Consider the following 18,697-nt stretch of genomic DNA (forward strand, 5'->3'; position numbering starts at 1 on the left):
CATCAGATCAGATAACACAGAATAAGGGAGAGAGAGCTGGTTGGAAGAACTTGAGAGGAAGGGCAGATAAGTGGCACAGCATAGAAATTCCCAAGAATAAACAAATGGCATATTCAAAAGAGGACAATTCAGCAAATATTTCCAAAAATTATCTAATTTTGGGTACAGATTAGATTTTTTCTCAGTGATTGGTGACAATAAAGGCTTTGGAAGACTTCACACATGACTGTGGATACCTATCACTTTTTTAAACATTGTGCATCAACCTTTATATTTGTAATTCTCCGTTTTCTGCGGACATATTAATACTATGCATATTTTCCATATACATGTGACTCAGTAGGAAAGACAAAAGTACCTTTTATACCAGTAGTTGCTTTTGAAGTCAACACACTAGACAAAGTATTGATACCCAACATGGTAACACAGACAGACACAGAGATCTCTTGATATACATTTAAAATTTTGGACATGTCTACCAATTTTAAGAGATAGTCATTTTATCAATATTTGTGAAGACACTAAGAAACCTGTTATTGATTTAATTTCAGTCCTTTAGCAACTCTTTTCGATTAACCATGTCCTAAATTTGTATTTTAAGAGTGACTCTTTGGCTTTAAGGAAGTTGTGCACAGAGAATTTACATTAGTATTTTTAGACCAGAAAAAAAAATTTCTTTTAAATTGTAAAAGAGACTTCATAAAACACCTTAACCTAGTTTTTGAAATACCTTAGATTTTATTTTAAGTTTGATACTCTAATTTACCAAGTTTTTAAATACATTTTTATATGAAGAAGGTTTTCAATAAGATAGAAGCTAAACTCTTTACTTGGAATAAGTGTCTAATCTTAATGGTTACTAAGGACCTACAGCTCGAGACCACAACAATTTTAAAGTCAAGCAGTTTTTACTAACTTTTTTTACATAAGGAGTTTATATTTTAAAGAAAGGATCCTTTGGCTTTAAGCTGTTACCCTTTTATCGCACTGAGAACAAGCATATTTTTAAGGCAAAAAAGAATACTTTTCTGAGGACAGGAGAAGAGGTACATTTTTACAGTTTACCCGTTTTTAGACATTTATCAATTTTGGGGTTCAGATTTAACTCCAAAATGTTGCATTTTCACTCTGTATTTTACCAGATTCATTAATCTTAACCAAAAAACTGAGACTTTTACAGGCCCAATAAGCAAATAAAAAAGGTTTTACTCAACCAATAAGCATGTTGAAGGACAAAGAGGGAAATGTAATCTACTTTTTTATCTTTTGAACAGACTAGGATAGTATCTCGAGATGGACAAAAGGAGAGTCCAGTCCCCCACAGCAGGAAGGCAGTAGAGACATGCCAGTGATCTCTACATTGGAGAAAAATTCCAGCCTGCCGCAGTGGGGTGATACTGTTTTAATAAAAGTCTTTTAGTCTCATATAGTCATGTTATATCCATTTCTTAGAATCTTAATAATTGCGAATGAACTTTAAATACCATTTTTAGAAATATCATTTTTATTTTTCTTAAAAAGAACAAATGGCTAAACCCTAGTGTCGGGGACCCTGGCCTCCTCCTCAAACAATTAACAGGAAAAGCTTGAAGCAATTCTCCCTCCAATTGTTTTTCATGAAACATTTTTCAATGAGTGCCTCAAGATCTCCTGGAGACAGAGTTCTTGCTTTTGGGTCTGGGCCGCACCCATACTGCCGCTGTGGCGCAGGAGGACAAGCGCTGGCTGTGTTCTGGCCTGGCTCTCTGCACTCATGAAAACGTGTTCACCCTCAATAGACTCCAAGGAGGACTCCCCATCTCCCGGCAAAGGAGATCAGATTCCATAATGACCACACTGATAGCAGAATAGCCTCCTCTTGATGGTGAGCAACTCTCAAACATATACCCATTTCCTTCCATGGTTTCACTTCTACTGTCCCCTCCACGGGAAGAAGAACAAGTTGCTTCTGCAAAGCAAAAGAGTTCCTGAAAGGACGACGCATGCCCTCTCCACCCAAACCTGTCAGCAAAGTTTTAAGAAGCTTCACGGACTCGGATTTTTTACTTCTATTTTGTTCCATGGTTCCCCTGTGAATTCCGAAGCGTATTTTACTCCCAGGAAGGCTTACCTTTGGGTGTTCAGTCTCCTGCGTTTCTTTTTTCAATTCCCCATGTGTTTCCCCCACTCAAGTGGGCAGATCTTATCCTCCCTCAGGTCCCAGTTCGGGCACCTGTTGCTGGAGTCCAGCTCTGTGAACAGGGTTGAGAGAGGAATCTGAAAGAAGTGAGGAATAAAGAAATGACAGGCATAAAATAGAGTTTAAGGGTGGGACCCAGGGCACGCCAGGCCTCCCATTCCATGCTCCAGCGTCCGAGTGCCTGGAGCAACTCATATTTATTGGGATAGACTGCCCCCTACTTCCTACAAGACAATGGATTATTCTTTTATTTCTTAGTATCCAGCATTATTCTGGCACACATGCACCACCACGTTCTGCGTGACCAGGTTATTCGGTTCTTTCTTCTAATCTAGATTGTCTCCCAGGCAGTTCTGCTGACACAAGAAAGAGCATCCTGATGGTCCTCGGGCCAGTCTTCCCACCTGGGGTTATGAGTCTTTTAGCCACAGCCATGACCTTGTTAGTTTCCTTGTCTCAGCACTTTGTGCCTTAGGGGTCTCCAACATATCATGACCTCATGTTTCAAGTAGATCACACACACACACACACACACACACACACACACACACACACACGCAGAGTGTCTTCCTGGGCTGGATCTGTGGCGATGGATGGACCCATTCCCTGGGATCCTCCCGGAGACTGTCACCGATGATTTGTCCCTCTCCAGGCCTAGGTAGCTCTTTCCAAAGGAGAAGGATTCTTTCCATTGACAAGGAAAGCTCCGAATTCCCAACTCCCTGGTCCCTACAGAAGGGCGGTAGGAGTTGACATGTTGATGTGGCGCGGGGAGAGCAAGAGTCCAGGGTTCTTCTTGGCCTCCACTTGCCCTTTCACTCCCTCCAGCAGTTTTCTTCAAGGTTTCAGACACACATGTTGGCCTCCCCTTGCTGCTCCCTGCTCCCCACAACCTGCTCCTCATTATTTGCCACCATAGTGGAATCTCTGCCACCATCATCATGATCTGAGTTCTAGCAGGAGACAGAAAAAGACAGCATGCCATCTGTCAGGACACAGGGGCACAGGGGATGACTACCAATGTGGGCAAGTTGATCTGGAACACAAGAATTTTCATTCTATTCTGTCCATTCTTTTTTTTTTTTTTTTTGGAATGGTTTATTTTTTTTTATGCTTACAAGAACTGGGGTACAAGCCAGCAGTGTGGGGTGTGAAAGGATTCATCAGAGAGAGAGTGGGGACTAGAACACACTGCTGAGGGAAGCAGCCCGCCAGTCAGGGGTGGTGTGCTCCGCCCTGTGTGTCAGCTCCCTCCCTGTGGATCCAAGGCATGTAGTGGATAACTTCAGAGCTGCCTCTTAACCCCTTCCCCACCAGGGAAGCCCTATTTTGTCCTAGTCTTTTTTGTGGTTTGTTTTTTGGTAAAGGCGATGAACCAGGCAGAGGGAGGCTCTCTCAGCTATTTCAAATGTTGTTTTATGAAAAGTCATGGCTCCATTCATCATTTGGTCTTTTTCATTCCATAGGTATGAACAGCTTTCAGAACTCTTGTATTAGAAAGCTGGAAGGGTCTGGAATGTGAATGCTTGTCTTAATTTCCCTTTTTATTTTTCTAAATCAAAGCATATAAAGCTGTGGGGTAAAAAGACTACATTGATAATTTAAAAACAAATTCAAAAGGCAAAATGTGCTTCTTTGGATTTACAAGTGAGCAGGAGCCTAGGTTCAGGGCAGAAACCCAAACCCACTCACTACCATCAATGAGATGACCTTGACATTCACTCAGGTGAAGCTGCTCTGCCCACGACTGCCTGACTGGCAGGAGGGCCATCGATTCACCCTTAAAAGTAGTTTGTTATGACCGCAATGGAATGATTCACTTCGCAAATAATTTTCCCAGCTCCTTTTCACCTGCCCAAGATCGGGCATGGAAGTTCACTGGTGAGCTTTTCATTAGCTTGGGTCAAGAGACCTGTGTAAATTCTAGGAAATTTCCACCATAGAATAAAATAAAATGACCTACGGTCAACAATGATTTTTCATCCAAAGAGAAACACTTTTATGAGTTAGCTCATAAATTGTGAATTAGACACCTGTGTGCAAGGGCAGCTCATATCCATGTAGAGTTTCAGAATCACAACATTTTACAACGAGAAAAAAATTAAGGCAATTAAAAAAAGATTTTGAATAGGAGAGGGTGCTAGAAGAAATGAATAAATATCCCCCAAATGGTGAAATATTGTGTACTTATTCTTGATTTACATACACATAGGTCAAATAATGTATCAATTTTGAGAATAAAGAAATTTTTCAGCAAATTTCCAAAAGTTCTGCTCTAATGATCTCTTTCGTCAGATGAGGAAGCCTGCAAATCTCAGTATCTAGATCTTGGAAAAGGCAAATATGGGATCCTGAATACAGAACATTTGACAAAGGACAATGTTAAGGAGTATTTGGATAATGAGATGACAAGAAAAATCAGATATAGGGGCATCTTTGGATACATAGTGATTCTGATTTAAGAAAGAAAACAAGAAACTGTGAAGGGGGATTGAATATAGTGAACATATTAATGGGCAGGAATTTTCCTTTATAAAACTGCATTGAGAAGCCATGTGAGTCTATTGGTAGTGTGAAGAGTAACAATAGGTCCACAGAGAAATAAACATAATAAGAGAAACTGATTAAAGGGAAAATGGAAAAGCTTTGGATTATTTGACTTAAAGTAAAGGATACTTGTGTGGTCGTGATTTTGTCAGTATTGATTTAACCAAACAACGGGACACAACTGTATTGGTTAGAAGCAGGAAGAGAAATAGAGAGACCTGACAGTTTATATGAACTGCCTAAGCCATCACAGCAAGCCAAGAGATTATGCTGAGCAATGGTAAATAAAATAGCAAGAAAATCATTGCAGTAAAAAGAAGAATTATGCCAGATGAAAGAGATAGCATAATAAAAGGGAAAATAATGGAATCATCAGGATTTGAGTAGAGGAGGATAATTCAGTCATTAGGATTTTTAAATTTTTTTGAATTTTTTACATCATTGTTCATTTTAAAAAAAATATTTGCTTTCCCCCACCACCTCAGGTGTAGTCCCCATAGAATTTTCTTCACCAACGTACCCATGCACCATCAGCTCAGTCTCCTGTGATCCTCGCTCCCTCTCTCTGATCCTTCTCCTACCTCTTTCATACAGAATATCTCTGATTTATATTTGTCTGTTTTTGCCTTTTGTGTTTTTTATTGTTATTATTTTTTTACACTGAAGTTTTATTTGGTTCCCCTATATTCCTGCTATAAGCAAAATCATCCAATATTTTTCTTTGACCTTCTGGCTTATTTCATTGAGAATAATTTCTCCTAGCTCCATCCACATTTCTGCGAATGGCATGATTTTATCTTTTTCATTGCTCAATAGTTATTCCATTGTGTATGTAGGCCACATCTTCTTGATGCAGACACCAGTTTGGGGGCATTTGGGTTGTTTCCAGGTTTTACCTATTGTAAATAGCGCTGCAATGAACATAGGGTTCGTTAGGATTTTTTACTTTTAGAATTTGGTCTTGTTTTAGTTTAAAAAATTAAACTTAAACTTAATTTTACTTTCTCCTTCATAGCTGACTTAAATAAGAGCAGACCTTCCATTACAGCAGACTTAAATAAGAGCAGACATTCCATGCTCTTAAATAAGAGCAGACATTCCATTAAATAAGAGCAGTACCTTCCAGTACTGCTCAGTACTCCCAAGCAGAGGACTGTCAAACTTACTTTCTACTCTGGGACTTAGTTACTGATCCCCTGTGTGGGATATGGAATAAGTGAATACCAGCAGATTCTCCAAAAGTGGCCAAGAAACCATGCAGGAGCCATTGCCTTGACGGGAAGGTTAAAGAATGGAGGCAAAGCATTTCCAAGTTGTCAGGGACTTGAAAGAGTCCCTGATTTTTAAATATGAGCCAAGGAAATTTGTGAATTTTCAGCCTGGGATTGAGAGATCAGAGTGACTGGTTCCCACTTATTTCCATCAGTGTTTTTGTGCTTATCACCAGAGGCACGGAGAAAGATTGAACACTTGATGATGAGTATTTTCTGAAATATGTTTTCTAGTTTATATCCTATAGCAGAGGTCAGGAAACGAGCTTGTCAGCCAGATCCCATATGGTTCCTAATTGTGTGTGGATGGTCATTTACATTTCCACAAGGTGGAATAAGAAATCACAAGAAGAATCTTTTTGTGACATATGAAGATTATAAGAAATTGAACCTTCAGAGTGCACATGGCCATGTTCAATCCTGGCTGCTTTGGCACGCAACAGCATGAGGAAGCAGTTGCCAAGTTGTCTACAGGCATGCTTCCCTTAAAACTCTATGTGACCCATTACAAAAAAAGGTTGTCATCCACCCTCTGTATTACAAGACAGCCTATTTCATTAGGATATGTAACTTTTGAAAAGAATATGTCTATTCATTTTCCATGAGAGGAATTTTGATCAACAATTTTGATAAACAATGAAATCACAGGATCCGTTTTGGAAATTAGTGGCCACAAGTCTTTTTTTAAATAGTTTTATTTTCTTACATCACTATTAAATTTGGACTGTATTTAATTTCTCCCTTCAAGTGTAGTTTCCACCACCACAGCACCCATGATCCATCACCACAGTCCCTTGTGCTCTTCCCGCCTCTGTTTTGACTCCTCTTGCTCCTTCCCTGCTGTTTGTCTCAAGTTATATGGTCAGCTTGTAAACTCTGTCTTTTTTCTGACCCTTTATTCAGTTTCTCTATTTTCCATATATAAGTGGAATCATCCAATATTTATCTTTTTTCTTCTGACTTACCTAGCTTAGCATCATCCCTTCCAGCTTCATCTTAGTCTAAGCTCTGCTGTTATTGGAGAAGTCTAATGAGTAAGTACAGAAAAACTCACCCACAACAAGATATCAAGGTAGATTTTGGCAAGATATAAGCTTCATTATTTCTGAATCAAATCATTGACCCAGGACCTGGGGATTTGTATGTCCGAGCAAGTTTCGGGGGTCTTATGGACAATAGGAAAGTTTTCTAGGACGTGAAGAGGAGCCACTTGCACAGAATGTTATCGGTGTGGATATCCTACGCCATTGTTCATTATTCAATACATTGATATTCATTTCTTCCAAATGTAGAAAGTGACTTTTCAGATGGATCTAAAAAATGCCACTGAAATTTAATTGAAGAAAAATCTCCTGAAATAGCAAAAGAGGAGGGGACTCCCTGGTGATGCAAGGGGTTAAGATGCAACCTATAAAGCTCACCACAGCCACTACAGCACAAGATCGATCCCCAGCCAGGGAGGTGACTCACATGGCACAGCAGACCTCTCCTGACTTGCCCGCTGCTCCCGTTAGTGGTATGTTTCGCTCTATCTGCCTGTTCTGTCCTCAACTCTGTCTCTGGTGAATTCTCTCACCCCCCAAAACTCTGGCCTGTGCCCCAGTTATTGTATGTAGAAATAAATACACCTTTAAAAAAAAGGAAAAAAGAAAAAGAGGAAACAAACCGTGATGTGGGTTTTTGAAACTGAACTCCCGGTTGCTTTCACCAGCCCTTTAAAAGATCACAAGGGCGTCAGATGATCCCAACTGAGGCAATATGATGACCAAGTTCTCTTCCAGAGGGCAAGGAGAGGATGAAATAACATATTCAGAATAGAGATAAAATATACCAGTCACAAATATCATCACCTGCAGGATTCTCCTAACAGAGACGAGAGAGTAATAATGTTCTTCCCAGACAAACAAAAGCTGAAGAAGTGGTTCGCTAACACTTGATCTTCCCTGAAAGAAATGTTTAAAAGAGATCCCCTGTATAATTCAAAGAGAAGAAAATTCATTAAAAAAAAAAATGCTGAGCAGGGAAATAGGACTAGAAAACTAAAGTCAAAGAGGCAGTAGAAAATCCTCTATTCTCATTTATCAATAATTACCCTAAAAAACAGAAATCAACTGAGCTCACCAATCCAAGAGCAGAGAGAGGCCAGCCTCGGTTCAGACAACAAAACCCAAGTTTATGCAGTCCCCAGGAGACCCATCTGAGCCCCAAAGATGAGCACAGGCTCATGGCTCAAGGTTGAATGTTACAAAGGGCATGGGCGTCTACGTTTCCTTATGTTCAGTGATTGTGCAGGTCCTGGGAAAAATCCCTTATATTATCACAAGCTTCCAGTAGAGTCACATTGCATTCTTTTTCTCCCCAAAATTTTGGAGCTACTTTTAAGTCTAGCCAGATCCCCTTCTTCTAGACATGAGTGACAACTAAGGCGATGATGCAGCTGGATAACTCCTTAGTCTGTGGAAAGTAGATGTAGACAAAATAGAAATGAACATACGAAAGGATGGTTGCTTAGTGATTGTTGCTGGAAGCCTGAAAAAACACTCTCTGTAAGCTGCCTCCTCTGATGATTGTTGGATGTTTCACAACTAAATTGTCCCTCATTGAAATAAAGGTAGAAATAATGGAGTATGTTTTTCCTGAAATAAATCTGCAGCTAGCATCACTTTCAGCAATACAGCACACAGATCTCTGCACTTGGCCTCTACACCACATTCAGTAATTACAAATAGTGAGACCACACATCTTAGAAAACAAAGGAAAAAATAAAACTTCATAATGTAAATACATGGTGTTTGAATGGCAGACAAATGAGCACGCATGCATACATAAAATGGTCTGGTCACACAGCCAACAATGTGCAACATGATATTATAATGGAAACATAAAGGGACATTTACTAGGTACTGCTATAATTAAAGAAGTTTTAGTGGCACAGATGATGAATAGGGTCTGATATCTCTTATGTGGTGGACTGGGGTTTCTCTTTTTTTTTTTTTTTTTAAAGATTTATTAATTTATTTATACAAGCACTGGGTACAGTCAGAAGCGCAGGAGGGTGAGAGAATTCACCAGAGAACGGGTGAGCAGAACAGGCAGAACAGGCAGAACGACGAAAGTACACTGCTGAGTGGAGCAGCGGGCATGGCAGGAGAGGTCTGTGTGACATGCGGGACCCTCGACGGGGGCTGGGAATGGAACCGGCGCTGCAGAGGCTGCGGGCAGCTTTGCAGCCCAGCGCTCAACTGCTGCGCCACCAGGAGAGGCCCCAGCTTTCTCTTAAGACAAATCATGAGGTAAGAGAAAATGGAACTCAAGGAAAGAAATACAGTAATCTTGTAAAAATTGACATTAAAATTTCCAAATAGAAGAAGACAAAGATCTCATGAAGTTCATTGATAAAACTGGAAGCAGACATTTTTTGGAGAGAGTTTTTGCAAATATCCCAAAGCAGACAAAAATGTGTTTTATCTTTCCAGGGCAAAAGAAGTTAATAGGAACATAAAAATTAATATATTTTTTTCAGATTTTTTTCTCTACTGATTTGATATTGCTCTCTTGAGTATATAAAGGAGTTTGTTAATGGATATCTAACAGCATATCATGTTATAGTTCTTTGAGTTTCAAACATTTTTACATGCATCTGTATATCCATTATTTTTCTATCACTACCCACAGCTTTATTGTAGATTGTCCCTATAATCACTTGAAAAGCCCAGGTCTACTTTAAAATTTTTAATTTTAATTAGAAGGTATCTGACATAAGCATTGTGATACATGATTTTTCATGTTCTCATTCCTCTAAATCACATGAAAGATTTTCTTAATCTTTTTATTTATTTATTTATTTTTTAAAATAGAGGCATTTATTTATTTATTTATTTATCTATTTATTTATTTATTTATTTTGTTTGTTTGTTTGTTTGTTTGTTTATACATGCACTGGGTACATGCAGAGCCTGGCCCAGGACCCTAGAATTAAGGGGAGAAGGTGACAGAAAGAACAGATGGCCCACTGCTTGTGCAGGGTGCCAGGATGAAAGGCAGTGGACATGTCACCCCCATCACATCCTTTCACACCCCACCACAGCGAATCCTGTAGTGAAATGAATGCCTTTGGTTATGATGGAGGGGCCTGTGTCCTGGCAGGGAAGCCCCAAAGCTCTGCTTGTGGAGGTCTTGTTGTTGGAATTGAGACTCTTGCATCTCCAAGTATCTGCTGTGCTGTGTCCAGTCAGAAGCGCGGGAGGGTGAGAGAATTCACCAGAGCCAGAGCGGGGAACAGAGCAGGCAGAAGGACCGAAGTACACTGCTGAGGGGAGCAGCGGGCGCCAGGAGAGGTCTGCGCGCCATGTGGAACCCTCCTCCGGTGGCCGGGGAGCAGCCGGGGATCAAACCAGCGCCGCAGAGGCCGCGGGCAGCTTCGCAACCCAGCGCTCAACCGCTGCGCCACCGAGGAGGCCCGATTTTCTTAATCTTGACTTTCAACATCCTTTAGTTTTTGCTGTGTGCTATGTATTCAACTCATGTGTACGCTCTCCTCAAATGTATCTTTTTTCTCTTAAAAGTTTATCATATACAATATATATGTGTTTGTTTGGCATCTTACTTTCATATTTTGTTTTTCCAGAATACGTTCTGTATACTCTTAGGTGTGTCCAATGGTACTAAAAATTATGTTTGCCTGTTTTCTAATGGAAAACTGATCTATAATTATGAGTCATATGTATATATATTCACTACCCATGCCTTGAAAGAAACATTAAAATGGTATTCTTAAAAGAAGCAGGAAAAGGTGTCCCATAGTCTTCTAACTCTTTTCCATCTCCAAACCCATCTAAATCTTGCTTGGTTTCTTTTTTTTTTTTTTTTTTCAGCAAAGTCTTTGGCTTTACTTTTAGCCCATAATGTTAGTTGAATCATTATTTTTTAGTAAAAATTCAGTTTTGAAAGCAAAACATTGTACATTATTTAAATATTGCTCTATTTCTAAATTTATTGTACTTTAAAATTGCTTCACCATTTCCATTTTCATTATCGAGATGTACCAATCTTTAGATAATCTTAAATTTACAGTTAATTTCTGAAATTTTACTCTTTTCCTCTTTCTTTCAGTCTTAAATAATAACTTGCTTTAATATAATCAACCTAAATCTTTCCGTCTTCAGAAATCTGAGAACCTGTCCCTTTCAATTCTGCATCTAATATTTCCAAGAATGTGTGACTTTATGTATTTCTTTACAAGTGAACAGAATTCTCTCAGTGATCTCTGGAAATTTAGAAGATTCTTTCCTAAACTTGAAGTTTAGAAACGTCATCAAATTCATCTATCTATTTCTCTACTCCCTGTTTATCAATCAACCTATGAGCGAGCGATAGATCCATCCATCCATCCACCCATTCATCATCAATCATGTATCTAGTGATTTCTCTTTGCTATTTGTTTTTCTTCTCTTTTACAGTTGCAACAACAATTTTTATGTTGGTTTTCCATTGGTTATGCTCCCTGAAATAAATGAGAAAGAGCAGGCAAGTAACATACAAAGAAAATGACAGTTGTAATACTAAAACATTAATTCCATGCTCATCATGAGTAAACTGCATCATCACAGTTGCCAGAAAGGCCCCCGAACTCTGGTGGGAGCCCTGTGTCACCTTTGCATTTTGTCTCAGTTATCCTCAGGGCCCCAGGGTCCAAACCAATTCTTTCCTGGTGGGGGAGTCTGGGTGGCAATCAGGAGGTAGGGGTGACTTGAGGATTGGAAAGTTGCAAATGACAGAACCAGGGCCCAGGAGGCCATCCCAAGGCAGGAAGGAACAGAGAACTGCTCCCCCTGGTGGCTCTGGGTGAGTCTGCCTGACCCAGGGATGTGCTTTCTTTGGGCTGTGCTTTTTCCATCTGAAGGTCCAGGCTGATGCCTGTCCCCCTGCTCAGGCTCCAGAATCCAGGAGTTACACAGCATGGCATCCAAAATATGTATCCTTTTCTCCTACAGCGTGTCAAAACGCCACTGCTGAGAGCACTGAAGTTCTTTCCTGAACGGACCTATGTCTGACATATGCCTCACTTACACTACTGATTGCTCTCCCTCAAAATCCATGTTCTCCATTTGAGACTTCTCAAATGCCTGAGCCTCAACCCAAATCCTCCTTAGGCCAAGATAGATCCTTCTTGCTATAACATGGTCTCTACAATAAAGTGAGGCATTTTTACACTTATAATGACGAATGATATTGTCCTTAAAGTTCAAATATGACACAGTTCTTGTGAGACTGGATGTCCTGGTTTTTATTATGTCTAAAGACATAAAAGATGGCCTCTTTCTTATGTCTTTGGAATAGCTCCTTGCATATTTAGTAAAACTCTGTCATGATGCCTCTGGCTTAGAAGAGTATTAGAGAAGATGGTGCTCACTCATCTCTCTCTCTCTCTCTCTCTCTCTCTCACACACACACACACACACACACACAGACTTTGTGCAAGACAACAGGTCTAGCACAGCCTGGCCCAGGACCCTAGAATTAAGGGGAGAAGGTGACAGAAAGAACAGATGGCCCACTGCTTGTGCAGGGTGCCAGGATGAAAGGCAGTGGACATGTCACCCCCATCACATCCTTTCACACCCCACCACAGCGAATCCTGTAGTGAAATGAATGCCTTTGGTTATGATGGGAGGGGCCTGTGTCCTGGCAGGGAAGCCCCAAAGCTCTGCTTGTGGAGGTCTTGTTGTTGGAATTGAGACTCTTGCATCTCCAAGTATCTGCTGTGCTGTGTCCAGACAGCCTCACCCATCACAGTTCGTGAACATTTATCCCTGCGGTGTGATGGTCCATCATCCTTTTCTGCAAAATAAGCTTGGGCAACGACTCCAAGATGGGAGGAGTTGAAGTAGGAGGCAGGGAGTAGTCAGTGCTGAGTGCCCATGTGGCTCAGTGCAGGGCGGGCACTGCTATCCCAAGTATGCAAGAGTCAATGATGCATTTTCTGAGCCTACCTAACCAGGTCCCCTGAGCTCTCAGCACCAGTCCACAGCACCCCCTATTAGGCTCAGAATATAGCACATCTTCTAATGCTTTTCACACTCCCAGCTCTCCTGGTGGGTGCTGATGTTCTCACGTCATTGACTGTCACTAGTTGAGGCAGTAGAAAGAGTAGGTCGCTTCAGGGGACTCCCCAGTTGCACAGCGGTTGAGCGCTGGGCTGAAAAGCTGCCTGCACCCTCTGTAGCACTGGGGTTCGATCCCAGGCCCCTGGGTGAGGGTCCCACATGGCGCGCAGACCTCTCCTGCCGCCCACTGCTACCCTCAGCAGTGTACTTCGTCAGTCAGCCTGCTCTGCTCCCCGCTCTGGCTCTGGTGAATTCTCTCACCCTCCCGCACTTCTGACTGTACCCAGTGCTTGTATAAATAAATAAATCTTAAAAAAAAAAAAAAAAGAGTAGGTCGCTTCCAAGGTGTGCGCATCTGAGACATTGTTTTTTCAGGTCACTGAGGACCAATAGGTAGCAAAATGTAACATTTATGTCACCCAATAGTTTAAGATGACCTGGCCACTGGGTTTGCTGCTACATTGTCCCTGGTTCATAACCAAAACATCACGAACTAGAGCCAAGGTCCAGGCTTACGATCCCCAGAGCACGTGTTGGTAACAGTGGTAATCATTCTATCTGGTGAGCTCTAGGTTTAGAGAAGTGATATATATCCAATATCATCCCTAATGAGGGAAAGGAATTAGGAATAAGGGGTGAAGTGATATAGTGAGTGTCAGGTCTGAGAGACCTGTCCCAGTGGGGAGGGGTCTCCTGGTGACCAGAGAGCAGGAGCAGCTCAGGAGAGCAGTCTGCAGGGCAAGAGAGAAGCCCAGCGTCCTTACACGGTCAGGGTTATGGGGGGAGAAGAAGGCCTGGACCCGGAGTGAGGACATGCAGGTGCTGGGAGAGGACACCTGGGTCTCCCAGGTCCCAGAGGTGGGACGTCTGTTTTCTTTGCCAACCATCAATGGGATTTTGTATCTGGTAGCAACTGCATGCGTCTGCACTGGGAGAACAGTAAGAAAAGAAACGTTGTCACTTCCCTTGTGAAGACAGAGCAAGGGAAGGGGGTGGACCTGACGGAGCTCACAGCTACCGTGCCAGCAGGGCCCAAACTGAGCCGTTGGGTCTGCAACAAGGACATGGCCTTCATAACAGAGGTGGTGTGGACACCAGGGGCCAGAGGATGAGTTTGAATCTAGGGGTCAGTAACATCTGTCTTGGGTCACTCAGCAGGGAGTATGCCTTTGAGGCTTAGGTAACATTGCCATGGGGACCCCCAATGTTTCTTCTGCTCCCTGGGCAGGAGAATGTCACCTGGATTCTGGACTCATGAAAGGCTTCACCAGAGGAGGCTCACAGACCATTATTGGGGAGCTCCTGCTCTTGATGCTCACAGCCCACCCCACACGCTGCACTGTTGGACAGGAGAGGGGCACACCACTCACGGGAGTCCCCAGGGGTCCGGTGTGGTGTCAGCTCTAAGAGCGTCTCTATTTCACCCCTTTCCTTGGTGTAGACTCGGCTGGTTCACATTGTGGAGAATCGCTCTTACCCTTTCATGTCCCACAACGGGGTTTGCTGTCCTCACGTCCTGAGTCATCAACTCCCTATGCCTGACCCCCATCCCGACTCCACAACTGAAGGCTGAGGTGCCCATGAGAGCGCAGGGCAGCTCTGTCTGAAATTCCTGCTGGGCCTGATCCTCACACGGCATCTCACCTCTTCGTGCCTGTTTCTTGGGACACAATCTCGTGGGCCCTTCCTTCCCCCACTTCCTGGGAGGGAAGTGTCTCTGGGGAGCAGAGTCCCCGCTGTGAGGACTGTGCACCTGCGGGGGGTGGGTCTCTGGACACTGAGAATGAGAGTGGGGAAGTCTCCTCTTCCTTACCTGGGTAAGAGAAAAAGGGCAGCTTCACGATTAATCACATTAATAACTTGGCAGCCTTCCAGAGTCATTCGTTAGTTTATTCTTAATGTTAGTTATTTTTCCTGAGGTTTTAGAAACACTGAATGTTTAATTGTAGCAGATCCATTATGAACTCAGAGGTATTTCAACGTATAGTGTGCATATGCACAATTATTTAAAAATGGCCACATAACAATACTGTGAGCAGGCTGAGGTTCCTGTCCCATGTCCCCTTCTGTGTGTGTCACTGTGAGAATCACCGCCATGGGAGACCACGCAGCAGTAGTCGGCCTCGTCCTCAGGCTGCGGCCCCGAGACGAGCAGGAGCCCTGCGTTGGCCGAGGTGTCCTTGGCTCCAGAGAAGCGGCTGGGGACCCCGGGGCCCTGGCCCTTATCTGAGTCTGTGTGGTAGTTCAGGAGATAGCAGGGAGGGCTCCCTGGCTTCTGCTGGAACCAGAATATCTTTTTGCTCTGGACACTGACGTCATTGCTCAGGGTGCAGGTGAGTCTGGCTGTTGCTCCAGGAGACGCAGAGAGGGAGGGCTGCCGAGTCAGCACAGGCTGGGAGAGGGAACCTGCAAGTACAGACACTCATGGGTGAAGGGACAAGGACCAGATACAATTTTATGAATTACTGTGTGAGACAGACTGAAAAAAGCTTGCAGTGACACCTGGTCCTTGAGGCCTGTCCCCACCTGTGCAGTGAGAGAGGATCACGAGGAGGAGAGGCGTCCAGGCCATGGTGCTCACAGCCCCTGAGCCCCACATGGGGCTGGGCTCCCCAGGCCTCCTTTTCTTCCCCACCCTCTGCCACAGGAGGGGCTGTGCATGCAAATGGGCTTCCATCCAGGGACTTCTCAGCCCTCCCTGAGCCTTAGTGCTGCAGCTCAGCTCACACCCCACACTGAGAAAGACGAGGGTTTGCTTCACCCCTTGGGAGAGCCCTGGGAGGAAGCACCTGTTGACACCACACACAGGGCCCTGCTCAGAGGGCTGTGCCGGACCAGGGAGGACACAACAGTTCAATCTCCATCAGGTAGCCAAGCACTCAGCCCCCAGGCCCTGGCTCCTCTGAGTGAATTGCCCAGGGGCCATCCCACAGTGCCCCCTGCTGGTCATGGGGCACACATTCACCAGGGCCCAAAGTCCTGAGACCCCCAGCTCATGTGGTCACTGTCTCTATTCCCACATTCACAGCCTGATTACCAGAGATTGCTATGCTGACATGCTGTGCTAGACTCCTGTAAAGTTTTCATTTCCAGAAGGACTCCTGGTCCATGCAGGTGCCTAACAGCATGTGTGCGTGTAGTCATATGTATGTATAAATAGTCAAGCACATTTAATGTTATAACCCTTTCTCCTATAGTACATTCTAGAAAAGTCGCATCATCCACAAGTGTGTAAAAGCAGCATAGATGACGACGGACAGTTGAGTTGGTTGGACTATGTCCTATGGAGGGAAAGGACTTTTCCATTCTACATGGAACGTCAATGTCACATTTGAACATGAAAATTCAGCAAACGGTTCAAAAATCATGGAATGCTTTTAGACTTTTGATAATGATTAGATTGATTTATAAAAAAACTAATGGTTTGCTAGGCATACCGCTTACTCAGCACTTACAAGTAATGATGTAACACATTTCTTCATTCATGAACATAATAGATGGCTGGGTACAAGGAGCAATCAGATCCACCTGACTCAGGCACATTGGCATTGTCCAGGTGTTTCCAGAAGTGAGATTGATACGAAGCCTACAGAATTCTTACTTGATCTTTTTTTTGAACACATCGTTAATTGTATTTACTTTTCTGAACAAGCGGCTGCATCCCTGGTCCCTGGCTCTCCTCTCTGCATTCAGCTGCCCCATGTAGATCTTCCCATTGCTGGGATATACATTAACAAACATTCTTTTCCTCCCTCACACACACTCGCTTTTTATCTTTATTTTTTTTATTTTTTTAATAAAGATTATTTACACATACAAGGGCTGGGATACAGGCCAGAGATGCCGGGGGCAGTGAAAGGATTCACCAGAGACAGCATGGGGAGCAGAACAGGCAGACTGACTGAAACACACTGCTGAGGAGATCAGCAGGTGAGACAGGAGAGGTCTGCCTCACCATGTGGGTTTCTCCCTGGCCGGCGGGGGATGGAACTCATGCTGCAGGGGCTGCAGATCGCTTCATAGTGTGGTGCTTAACTCCCTTGTGCCACCAGGGACACCCGAGACTTTTTATCTTTAAATAGGAACTCCAGACTCCGGCTTTGTGTGTTCGGAAGATGTGCCTCATGTTATAAACAAACTGTGCAGCCACCAGGGAGGGAGGGAGGAAGGGAGGAAGAAAAAAGGCAGTCCCACTGTTTATTTAGTCCCACTGTTTATTTACACTGGCAGTAGTTTTCAAAGCACAGACCTGGAGAACAGCAGCTCTGCCACCAGGAACAGGGGCTTATGGTCCACAGTTCTTCATTATTTGTTTCTTTCAGATAGTCTTATCTATCACCTGAAACTTGATAAGCCTTTTTCATGATACATGCAGATCAAGGTCACATAAAAATCTTCCCAAGCTGGATTCTTGCTGAGTCTGAGCATCTCTAATTAAATGCACTCTTTGGAAGAGCACCACTGGCCCTCTTCAGGCCAGCAGGAGGAGGGCAGTGCCCCCAGGGACGCACTAGCTGAAATATCTGGACCCAGAGAGTAGGGCAGGACAACAGGCAGGCTCCAATCTGGACTCTTCCAATAGTTTCTGGAGAGGAATTCTTTTGTTTTGGCTTTGAAATATGAAAAGAAAACAGGATCCTGTCCCTTGTGGTCTAAAAGAACACTGCAGAACGAAGGCGGCAAGTGTCACCTGGACTGAGTGAAGGAGTGAATTTGCTGTGCTGCTGCTGGTCTGACCACTGGCTCCAGTTGTTGGATGGAAGCTTTACCGAGTTGCTGGAGGCTTGGAAACTTCTGAAGCAGTAGGGGAGCTTTAGTTTTTCCAATCCCTGAGATCTGTTGCACGGTTCTAAGAAGGTGGGGCTCAGAAATCTGAGCCTGTTTCTTCATGAGAAAAGGGTTTTTACTGGGATCTTTGGTTTGCTCTTGAACTAACTTCATAATGAGGCAGGATGCCTCCCTCTGGCTGGCCACTGGAAGCAAGACCATCCCTAGGTCCAACACAGTAAACTTCTGTATGGCTGGGAAGTACTGTTCACTCATTTGAGTTTTTTCAACTGCTACAATCCCTTGAAGAGTATTAGAATTTCTAGCCCGAACAAGCCACTTTCTGTAGCCATTCCCTGCCACCAAATCAGCGTCGTTGATACAAAGAATACAGGATCTGCAGGATAGGTAAAAATCTACCAGTGGCAAGCCATCCTCAAACACGAGTTTGTCTTTCCCTTGCATCTCCTGTACCTGCTGGCACCCGTGCCATTTCTCATTAGCCACATGTGACCAAAGGGCAGGTGCATGGTGCCTGCACCATTAGGAGGACTCCTTTCCATTGGTGGCCTCAATCGAAGGAGGGAACCACAGAAAGTGTTGGAGCGGACTGACCTGCACATGGTCCCACATTCCACTCCCAGCTGGGAGTGGTAGGAGCCCATCTGCAGTGTTGTTCTTTAAAGGACTGAATCATATGCCAATGTCTAAGACGCAGGAGATTGGAGTGCTGGTTGCCAAGTCCCTCATTTATGCCGCCTGCCTGGTCCCTGTCACTCTGGCTCAGCCCTCAGTCCACCTGGAGCCCATCACTATTTGTTTGTTTG

The 18,697-nt window shown here is 43.5% G+C and overlaps 1 pseudogene across 1 annotated transcript; it reads right to left on the minus strand.

The window, feature by feature from the left end:
- Nucleotides 1-17,789: 17,789 nt before the first annotated feature.
- Nucleotides 17,790-18,433, minus strand: LOC311183722 (Fanconi anemia core complex-associated protein 24-like; annotated as a pseudogene). The gene has a single exon. The product of its transcript is annotated as a Fanconi anemia core complex-associated protein 24-like (transcript).
- Nucleotides 18,434-18,697: the final 264 nt, after the last annotated feature.

The sequence above is a fragment of the Talpa europaea genome (genome assembly GCF_964194135.1).
Source record: "Talpa europaea genome assembly, chromosome: 14".
NCBI lineage: Eukaryota > Metazoa > Chordata > Mammalia > Eulipotyphla > Talpidae > Talpa > Talpa europaea.